The following is an 11,613-nucleotide window of genomic DNA, read 5'->3' on the forward strand; positions in this document are numbered from 1 at the left end:
TTGTGTTGGGGGTATTTCACCTTCTTCCAGAGGTGGGGGGTCTCTGGTCTCCTCGGATGAGGGGTGTCCTCCGAGTCTTTTCTCCCCTATGTAAAACAAAAATGGTATAATTAGCACACAGATATTTGATGGCAGAACTATAAATAGAAAACATTGCTTGGAAGTGGGGTACAATTGTCAATTTTAGCAGAGTTCCAAGATGTCGCTTTTTTATTGTCCTTTGTCAACCTGCAATACTTTACCTGTTTTGTACAAGCTTCACAGATGGAGACCCCCCTATAGTATACACTGGAGCACCTGTGTGGCCCCCCTAATAAAAAGGGTGTTCTTGTGTCCCACACTAGTGCTCCAGTGTCCAGATGTGAAAACAGCTGCTGAGTGTCCTCTCCTTACACAGAATCTAGTTTGCATTTCATTCTAGTAACAAACCCATCTACACAACCAAATATTTTGCATCCAAGTAGGCCCTAAAAAATGTAGGAAAATGTATATGGCCTAAACAATGGTGTTTTAGAGGCCGAAAAAAAAAATGTTTGATACGAACGAATAATGGGCCCATGAACATTAAAATTGACATTTTAAACTGTACAATTAAGAAAAGCATATGGAGCAGCACGAACGTAATAAAGACAAAAAGAATAGGAACACAGCACAACTACTTACTTTTTTGCAGCACTCTCCGGATCTTTCGGTACTGCTCGGGCTCTCTTAATTTCAGGTCCGACCACCGCTTCCTGAGCTGATCTTTCGATCGTCGTACCCCGAAATTCCGGTGCAGACTTTTGACCACTTTCACCATGATCTTGGCCTTTCTGATATTGGGGTTGGGGTAAGGCCCATACTTTCCATCATAGTCGGCCTTCTTCAGGATGTCCACCATCTCCAACATCTCCCCAAAGGACATATTTGTGGCCTTAAATCTTCTCCTTCTGGATCGTGACGTTTCTGTCTCCGGGCTTTCCTCCTCCTCCTCCTCCTCCTCGTTGCTATAATTAGCACGCACCTGCTGTGACTCCGCCATGTGCTCTTCACCCACTGCGCCGAACGAAAAGGGGCGGGGAATAGACTAGAAAGAACGTCAGGGGCGGGCGGAGTTACACGCATGCACAGTGTGTATAAAGCGTAACACACGTGCGTATTACGTACGATCTGTGAGCGGAGGAAGGAGCATTGGACGCGCCGATAGTAAGAACGAAGGTAAGAGACATACTTGTGCCTATACTGCTTCTAGATTGAGGCCTATATTGTAACAAGATTAGGAGAGTTTGGTCTGACATTAGGCTTTGTCTTGTGTTGTGTCTTGCAGTGAACATGGATATCTTATTACAAGATAATGACTTCATGTCAATATTCATTGACATGTTCAGGGAGCTGCCCTGTTTGTGGGAGATCAACCATCCACATTACAGGAACCAAACAAAGAGGAAGGCAGCACTGGATCAATTGTTGGAAATTGTGAAGCCGGTGATCCCCACGGCAGACATCACATATTTGAAGATCTTAATTGGTGGCCTGAGGAGCACATATGTAAGGGAGCGCCAGAAAGTCCAGGATTCGCAGAGATCCGGAGCAGCAGATGACATCTACTGTATGTCCCCAGGATGTGGTACTATGACAGGCTGCATTTTCTGGCAGGCCAGACTGAACCCAGGTCATCCCTCTCCAGTCTTCCTTCCACGCTTCCTTCCCCTCCAGCTGAGGCTTCTGATGCCCAACCTGGGCCTTCCAGGCAACAACATGTGGAGGAGCCCAGCTTGAGCCAGGTATAGCATTCCTCTAAATATTTCTGCTTGTCCAATCAATGATGTTAACTAGATGTTAGTTTGGAGTACTAATTTAGGATTGTGATTGATGATGCAAAAAATAAAACCATGTCCCTTTTTCATACACAGGGAAGTCGCAGCCAGGAGGTGGCCGGGCCGAGTCGGCTGCCTGATATGCTGGTCCCTCCACTCCCCCTGGAAAGAGAAAGTGGCAGGAGGAGGAGTGCCGTAGAGGAGGCTGCCATAGGTCTCTTTTGGAGGGCTACAGAGGCCCTGGGAGCACCACACACCGTGGAGAAGGACTTCGCTGCCATCATTGCCTCTAAAATGCAGAGGATGGAGGAGGGACAACAACTCATGTGTGAGTCGCTCATATTGGAGGCTCTTAATAAAGGTATGAGGGCTCAAATTACATCTCAGACACACCTTTGCAAACTCACAGATGGTCCTCCTCCTCCTCCTGCAGGTCCTCCTCCTCCTCCTCCTTCTCCTCCAGGTCCTCCCAGTCCTCCTCCTCCTCCAGGTCCTACTTCTCCTCCTGCCACATCTCCAACAACACAGCCACAGCCCGGAATGAAGCGTGGAAGGAAGACCAGAAACATTAAAGTAGAACTACAGACAAAACATTTTTTTTATTTTGGATAGAGCAAGGGAGGGTTAAAAACCCTTTCAGATTTTTTTTTACTCTATCTGTGTGCCATTTCGGAGATTTCTCTTCACTTCCTGTCCCATAGCCAAAAAGAAAATGAGAAGAAATCCCTGTAAATTAAGCAAATTCATTGGGGACCCCCAGGTCACCAGAACTAGTGTCCCCATTGTAAGATTTCCCCTTTATTCGTTATCTGGGGTCAACCCAAAATTTGTGATTTTCTTTTGCGTTCAATGATAATGGTAAACCGGACAAATAGAGAGGGTGAATCTCCCTAACGGGGGGCACAGACAGCAATAAAAAATGAGTGTTCTAATCCATCTTCATTTTAAAACTAAGACAAAAAAAATAAAAATCGCCCCTTGTTATACTTTAAGCAAAACTTTTGAAAGTCTAACTATGAAATTGGTTGAACTTACTTGTCATTTTGCCTGATGTTCTTTTCCAGCTGTGAAATGATCTGAAACCCAAAAACTTAAGGGGCTTCTCAGCACTTGTATCCCATATATGATGACATTCTAAGCCCGTGCCTTAAATATTCAAATGATCTGGGAATGGGTCATCCTTATAATTGTTATACATTCTCCTTTAGTCTTGTACAAGGGTGTGTGTTGGAAAAGGTTTGACAAAGAATATGCCAATTATGATTACTCAGAGAAGCTCAAATTTGTGTACATTGTTTGCATCTACTGAGAGAAATTACATTTTACAATAAGAAATTAATTGAAAAGAAACAAAATGGGTGTAGGAGTTCAAATAGGCCAATAGGTTAATTAGCATCATTTGGTGCTTGTCATCCTAATTATTTCATGTAACTATCAAAATGTTGGATTGGGTGCTTGTTACAGATAAAAACGTCAGGGATTGATTTACTAAACACAACTAGGCTGTTCATTTTGCATGTGTAATACTATCCTGGCAGGGGTTGCAGGTGACTAGGTTTCCCACTCCTGCACAGCCAGGCAACAAGCATTTTCCACACAGGGAACAGTCTTCGAGCTTGTTTTTGTTGTTTTATTAGGGGTAATACTGGTAATTTAGATGGGGATGCCCAGGTTGTTTGCAACAAAACAGGAACAACTTCCTCTCTATGTACACGCTCCAGAACTGTCTTCCTCCTGAACACTGACAGTCTCTGACAATAAAAGATGCAAAAGCCCCTTAAGGAGTAGGAACTCTCAGTCCCTTAGAAAGTAGCACACAGTGTTGTAGGCTGCATTCCAAGATTCTACTGACTGCAAGAAATACCAGCCCACCTGGCTGCTTCTTCACCAGCCCACCTGGCTGCTCCAAAGATCTCCCAGGGCAAGGAAAAGGAAAGCTTTAAAGGGTAACTCCGCTTTCACAGGGAAAAAAAATAGCAAATAAAGAAAAAATAATATAGTGTGTACAATTGCGACACAAGTCATATTGTTATTGAACTTCTTGTGTGATTGGCTCGCTGATTTTCCCTGAAGTCTGCACTAAAATACAAGTCAGATTAAAGGCATCCCCTGCAACAAAAATGTAATTTTTGGTGAGATACTTTCAATAGGAAATCACATCTAAAGGGATGCAGATTCAACAGCTGTTCTCATTAGAGCTCTGCAGGTGCACAGCTGGTTGATAATTATGAAACCACTCTCATTAGACTCACTCAGAACATGGGCAAAGACAAAGACACAGGGATTTCTTCAGAATAACAAAAGGTAGAAAAGGTAGGAATCTGCAACAAAGTTTGTTAGAATCCCTGTAATGTACATAGATCATCCAGAGGGGAATATTTTTTTCTCAACAAAAGTGGAGTTACGCTTTAAGCACAATGCTGTCTTCCAGAAAGGTTTGCTACAGGTGGCAGTCTCTCCCCTTGTGAGTCCCTGAGTGTGCTGATGTACTACACTATCCTTCTTGCTTTCCTTTCAAACCGCCCTGCTGTCAAGATCCTCCCAAGCCAGCCCCAAGCTCCAGTCCGAGGCAGAGCCTCCCCCAAACCAGGGTCTCTCCTCCAAGGTCACAGACAGTCTCCTCAGCACTCCATCTTCCACCTGACTTCCCTGCTGGCCTGACTCATCTATATTTAAGGGCTGTTTCCACCACCATGTCAGCCCCACTTCCTGGGGGTTGGCTAAGCTCCCCTAAGTAAGCAGATCAACCCGCCTGGCCTCCCCCCTCCAGCTACTAGCAATTTCCAAACTTGCAGAACCAGGGGGAGGTCCCAGAGACCTGCCTGTATAAGTCATCCAGCCTGACCTGCAGTATGACCCAATTCAGACTCAAAATTTAACTAAACATAAACTTGACAAAACATAAATTTGCCTACACTCACACTAGTAGCACACTAGAGGGTGCTACACATGTGAAGTTGCACTTTGCAGGGGAATTTGCTCCAAAGCTTAGTGAATGTATTGAAGTTTTCACCCAGTCATGAGTATACAAAGGCAAGCAGTCACTTCCAGCGCTATGAGGTCTACTGTAGTGTAGAACAGTAAGGACAATGGTAATACCAAAGAACTAAGTGGATGCTGTCCTCCTCAGATGGTATAACCCGATTTGATACTACAAAGAAAAAATATAATGGAAGGCACACGCACCTAGTGCATTACCAAAAGAATATTTATTCAATAATAGGATCAATAAAAAATGAATACTCACAAAATGGCAAATAATTGTAGGCCATAAAAACACATAATGCTGGACAATGTGGACACACATGCCGTATTCACATCGCAGGGTACACAACTGATGCATTTTGGGGGTGCACCCCCTTCCTCAGAGCTCTTAGTAAATCAACCCCACTGTGCCCAGAGCAGAGCCATAGATGTGGGTCATAGAGGTTGTGGCTATTACTAGGCTTACAAGAAACCATCATCTATACCAAGACTCTGTTTCCACAAAACCAGAGAGCTTGTGCCCCCCCTCCAGGAAAAGGAATTGCAATAATTAAAAATATTTAGCTGTGAACAGCTTGAGCTTGGACCTTGACAGGAGAGTTTGAGAGGCTGCTGAAGGTATGCTAGGGTACCCCTGCAGTTTATTGCTGCAGCAGTTTTTGATTTTTTCCCCATAACAGAGTCTGTAATGCTCACGCAGCTTAAATTACACTATTGACAGCAGAGAAAAATTGCTCCTGCGCACAAGTGGATAACCAGACCAATGGTATAAAGACACAGGCCTTGCTGCCTCAAGGATGGGGAATCCTAATAGTCAACGATAAAAAAGAAAGAAAGGGCGCACCAGCCATGTGCATTATCGTTTGGATGTGAATTTATTAAAAGCGATCAAAAGAAACTACTCACAAACAGTCATAGAAGATCTCACAATGTAGAAAGTCATCGACTAACAGCATACAGTCTATGATGAACAGAGCTCTCCAGAGGTCACAAAGGAACTCACAGGGATCACTGCCAGCTGACGTGTTTCAAAGGGAACATCCCTTCTTCCTCAGAGCTCAGCAGTCTGCTGAGATTCTGAGGAAGAAGGGATGTTCCCTTCGAAACGCTTCATAGAAGATCTCGCAATGTGATTCTGTTTATTTAAACAAATTATAAAAACAATCCATAGATCACACTCACATTTCCTGGTACAAATGAAGGCATGTAGTACATAAATACTCCTCTTCCAGATGGCCACTGCTGGGAGCGACAAGTGGACAGGGAACATCCAACCTCCAAAATGCTGGATGGCAATTCACAAACAACTCGGCGTAACATCCGGCATGTGCTGCAGACCATGCATGCACCTGGACCAGCTGGAATGGCGCTGTGGTGATGAACCGATGGAATACTTGGTTCCTCAATGCATTTCACAGGATGTAACTTACTTCCTCAGTAAGATAGGGGAGAGTAATTATTCTGCAAGTATGTAAGTAAACATTTTTGATCATGGATAATTCAGAAACTGATATCCTCATTAGTGCATCACAATACACATAGATAAATTATTAGTACTCACTACATTTGTGCATAAAATCCCATATACATAGTATAGTATCATGTGGACAGAGTATCATAGTATCATGTGGACAGAGATGCTGGTTCTCCCCCCCCCTTTTATTTATTTCTACCTTCTTAGACTTTTGTATGTTTTATTAGTTAGGTAATATGCTCCATGACAATAAATAAATGATTGATGATACCGTTTGGTGATTTTTAGAAGTCTTGTGGGAAATACAATACATTATGGGGGAGATTTACTAAAACTTGAGAATGCAAAATCTGGAGCAGCTCTGCACAGAAACCAATCAGCTTCCAGATTTTATTGCAAAAGCTTAAGCTCTTCCTGCAAAATGACGTACCTGTATGTCATTTTGCTGAAGTGGTGGTACCAAAGTAATGTCTGCAGCTACAGGCATCACCCCGGTACTGTTTTTTAGAGCTGACGGTCGGCTTTTCTAGTAACAACAACCAATGCCGCTAAGCGGGGCCAGGACAAGGGGTGGGCAGAAGGGACGGATTTACCATTTACTGGAGGAAGGGGGGGCGCAGTAGAGGCCATGCTACAGGCCGCCTGTCCTGGGGCCGCTTTGATCTGTGGCTGCAGCGCTCCCCTCCCACCCCCTCCTTTTGTTTGTCACACAGCGCTGGGAGATGTGTGTGTGTGTTCTGCAGTGCCGTAACAAGGTCCCGTCCCCCTAGACCAGCTCATGTGGTAGCAGATTAAATCAGCGTTCCGCCTATCACACGAGCCAGTCTAGGGGGGTGGGACCTTGTTACGGTGCCGCCAAACACACACACACACAGACCCAGCTATGTGACACACAGTGCTGCGGGAGATGTCCGCTGTGTGATCCAGGGCAGGCTATGGTGAGTCTGCATTCATAGGCAAAGTGAGGCTGCTATTATGGGCACTGAGAGGCTGCGATTATGGGCACCAAGGGGCTGCGATTATGGGCACTGAGTGGCTGTGATTATGGGCACCAAGAGGCTGCAATTATGGGCACAGAGAAGCTGCGATTATGGGCACAGAGAGGCTTCAATTATGGGCACCGAGAGGCTGCGATTATGGGCACCAAGAGGCTGCGATTATGGGCACCGAGAGGCTGTGATTATGGGCACCAAGAGGCTGCGATTATGGGCACAGAGAGGCTGTGATTATGGGCACCGAGAGGCTGCGATTATTGGCACAGAGAAGCTGCGATTATGGGCACAGAGAAGCTGCATGTATGGGCACAGAGAGGCTGCGATTATGGGCACCGAGAGGCTGCAATTATGGGCACAGAGAAGCTGTGATTATGGGCACAGAGAGGCTGCGATTATGGGCACAGAGAAGCTGCGTTTATGGGCACCGAGAGGCTGTGATTATGGGCACCGAGAGGCTGCGATTATGGGCACAGAGAGGCTGCGATTATGGGCACTGAGAGGCTATGATTATGGGCACAGAGAGTGTGCTATTATGGGCACCGAGAGGCTGCAATTATGGGTAACGAGAGGCTGCCATTATGGGCACAGAGAGGCTGCGATCATGGGCACTGTGAGGCTGCGATTATGGGCACAAAGAGGCTGCAATTATGGGCACAGAGATGCTGCAATTATGGGCACAGAGAGGCTGCTTTATTAACCCTAACCGATGCTGCTAAGCAGGGCCGGTACAAGGGGTGAGCAGAAGGGACGGATTTACTATTTACTGGAGGAAGGGGGGCACAGTAGAGGCCATGCTACAGGCCACCTGTCCTGGGGCCGCTTTGATCTGTGGCTGCGGCGCTCCCCTCCCACCCCCTCCTCTTGTTTGTCACACAGCACCGGGAGCGCTGTGTGTCAGGGAGCTGGGTCTGTGTGTGTGTTCTGCAGCGCCGTAACAAGGTCCCGCCCCCCTAGACCAGCTCATGTGGTAGCAGATTGAATCAGTGTTCCGCCTATCACACGAGCCGGTCTAGGGGGGTGGGACCTTGTTATGGTGCCGCCGAACACACACACACAGACCCAGCTATGTGACACACAGTGCTGCGGGAGATGTCCGCTATGTGATCCAGGGCAGGCTATGGTGAGTCTGCATTCATAGGCAAAGTGTGGCTGCTATTATGGGCACCAAGAGGCTGCGATTATGGGCACAGAGAGGCTGTGATTAAGGGCGCTGAGAGGCTGCATTTATGGGCACAGAGAGGCTGTGATTATGGGCACAGAGAAGTTGTGATCATGGGCACCGAGAGGCTGCGATTATGGGCACATAGAGGCTGTGATTATGTGCACCAAGAGGCTGCGATTATGGGCACCGAGAGGCTGCGATTATGGGCACAGAGAAGCTGCGTTTATGGGCACAGAGAGGCTGCGATTATGGGCACAGAGAGGTTGCGATTATGGGCACAGAGAAGTTGAGATCATGGGCACAGAGAGGCTGTGATTATGGGCACCGAGAGGCTGTGATTATGGGCACATAGAGGCTGCGATTATGGGCACGAGAGTCTATGATTATGGGCACCAAGAGGCTGCGATTATGGGCACAGAGAGGCTGCTATTATGGGCACCGAGAGGCTGCGATTATGGGTACCGAGAGGCTGTGATTATGGGCACAGAGAGGCTGCGATTATGGGCACAGAGAGGCTGCGATTATGGGCACAGTGAGCGGCATTGATGGGCACAGGGAGGCGGCATTGATGGGCACAGTGAGGCGGCATTATGGGCACAGTGAGGCTGTCATTATGGGCACCGAGAGGCTGCGATTATGGGCACTGAGAGGCTGCTATTATGGGCACAGAGAGGCTGCGATTATGGTCACAGTGAGGTGGCATTGATGGGCACAGTGAGGCGGCATTGATGGGCACAGTGAGGCGGCATTGATGGGCACAGGGAGGCGGCATTGATGGGCACAGCAGTAGGCTGCATTTGATGGGCACTGGTGAGACTGCATTGATCTCTTGTATCACGTCTGCAGTCTCTGATCATCTTTAGTATGATGTCCTCAGTCTCTAACCATCTCTTGCCTTATATCATGTCTGCAGTCTCTGAGGGGAGTTTGCTTAATTAGCAATGGTATTGGTAATATGCAGCAGGAAGGGGGTTAATGCACTGTCACTGATGCATTAGTATAGATCCCATCGGCTATAGGCGCTGTAGCTTTTCACATCGGGGGGGGGCGTAGTTTTTCATCTTCGCCCTGGGCACCGAATGACCTTGTCCAGGCACTGCCGCTAAGTAGCCACTCAGCTGTTATTACAAGGAGCAGGAAAGGATGTCCCCACCCTCCCTCCACCTTCCGCCGCTCCACCATCTCCACTGGCTGGCCAGAGTCCCGATCAAAGCCAAATTCGACTGATCGGGTCTCCGATGTAGAAACCCAGAAGCGAGATCAAAATGTCACTTCCGGTTTAACTAAATAAAGTGGTCTCGTGCAAAAATTATATCACTGAATAACACTGTGATACAGTGTACACACTTAGTGGTATTAAATTAATATCCAAATGGGTAAAACATACAATGTGAAAAATCAATGTGCAAAGTTATTGAAATTCTATACGTATCAATGCATAGTGGTCATGCGGATACGGTCTAGGTTGCACGTGCCACGTCTTATTTTAATGAATTGGAAGAAATTAACAGGTTTGGGCTTGAGACTTTTTAGGCACAGTAATTACTAAATGTGTAATTAAAATTCTAGTTTATTAGAAAATATTTAAAATGAAGAAATAAAACAGAGGAAACAAATAGAATTCAGTTCATGATCACACAGTTTTACAAGTTATACACTCCATACATAGCTAAATGGTTATAAAAAAACAATTTGAACAATGTTTAGAATTGGAAACTCTATCCAATATAGTTACATTGTGTTGAACCAGAAGCTATGCGGTGGTAACAATCAAATTCTGTATTGGCTCGACATGTTGCGCGCCGCATGCGCTTCTTCAAGAGCACAGAACTGAATACTGCAATGAACAACATATTTACAGTAAATAATTCATCATAGTGTATTATACTGTAGTTAAATATTGTTAGATCAAAAGTATAGTAATATCATAAGTACCAGAGAGGCTGCCCCTAAGGCCCAATGGGATGTGCCCGTCCCACAGAGTCCCAGTGATAATCAAGAAATGTGGGGACGTATGTAACATAATAAGAGAATAATATTTAAAATTTGAAAATTCTGTTCAACTCCGACATGGGGTAGGGCTACTGCATGATCAAACGGGAATGAAGGGGGGGAAAGGAAGGGAGGGGGAGGGGGAGGGGAGGGGGAAGGAAAAGGAAAGAAAGGGGGGGAGAAGGTAGAGGGGGAGGGGGGGGGAAGGGGGATGGAAAGGGGGAGGGAGAAACCTTTTTTCCCCCCCATCCCCTTGGTTTCTCCCTCCCCCTTTCCATCCCTCTTTCCTCCCCCCCTCCCCCTCACAGCCCGAAGGATAGATATAGGTGTTGTTATGTATTTATATGTATTTATAGATGGCTTCCCGGTATTAAAGTCTCCCAGAACTCTCACCTTAATATTGTGGGTTAGTAGCTTATAGTACCTGAGATCTCCAATGTTCCCCATAAGTGGGACGGTCCTCTGGTACTTCTCCAATAGGTAAACGAATCCACTCAGTTATCCCAATGTATAGGGAGGGAATACCTCAGTGAGATATGGGGAATAAAACAAAGAAGCCTCCAATAGCGCAGTATGTCAGGACCAAACAGTATATTTATTTAAAAACTGGGCAAAGTGAACTCTTCCATTTCAACATTAAAAACAAGCAGGGAAGAAATTTGGCGTTCCATACCTTCGTACGTCACTTCTGGTGTGCGTCTATCTCAGCCAATCCCTACGCGTTACTTCGCATCTCGTGACTTCAGCTGGGGAACCGGATTGGCTGTTAAGCCATGACTTAAATATTGTATAACCGGAAGTTGTCTAGCGGCCATTTTTTTTAAGTCTGCTAAAAGTAAACATAGCGGCCATTATTCTGGCTGCCTAGTACTATTACGGTTGGCCATTTTCTTGTGGTTTGGTGTCTGCAATGTATGTATATGCAGACCAAACTTCGTGTGTGTTAGGAATAGAATCAACACGTCTGGTTCACTAATATTTTATCATTAAATTCACAGGTAGTATAAAACTAGATACTGATATATCAATAAATACTATAAATAATAGATGGGGCAAATTCTAATTGCCGATCTAGTCGCACCACACAAGTTAGGCAAGAAAGCGTTCTTACAGTAATAATGATCATAATGGCCTAAAATATATATATAGAACATGTCTACCAGGTTAATCATGATTCTATTTCAACATATTATATATGGACCTTAATAT

This window comes from Aquarana catesbeiana, linkage group LG12 (assembly GCF_042186555.1).
Source record: "Aquarana catesbeiana isolate 2022-GZ linkage group LG12, ASM4218655v1, whole genome shotgun sequence".
Lineage (NCBI taxonomy): Eukaryota > Metazoa > Chordata > Amphibia > Anura > Ranidae > Aquarana > Aquarana catesbeiana.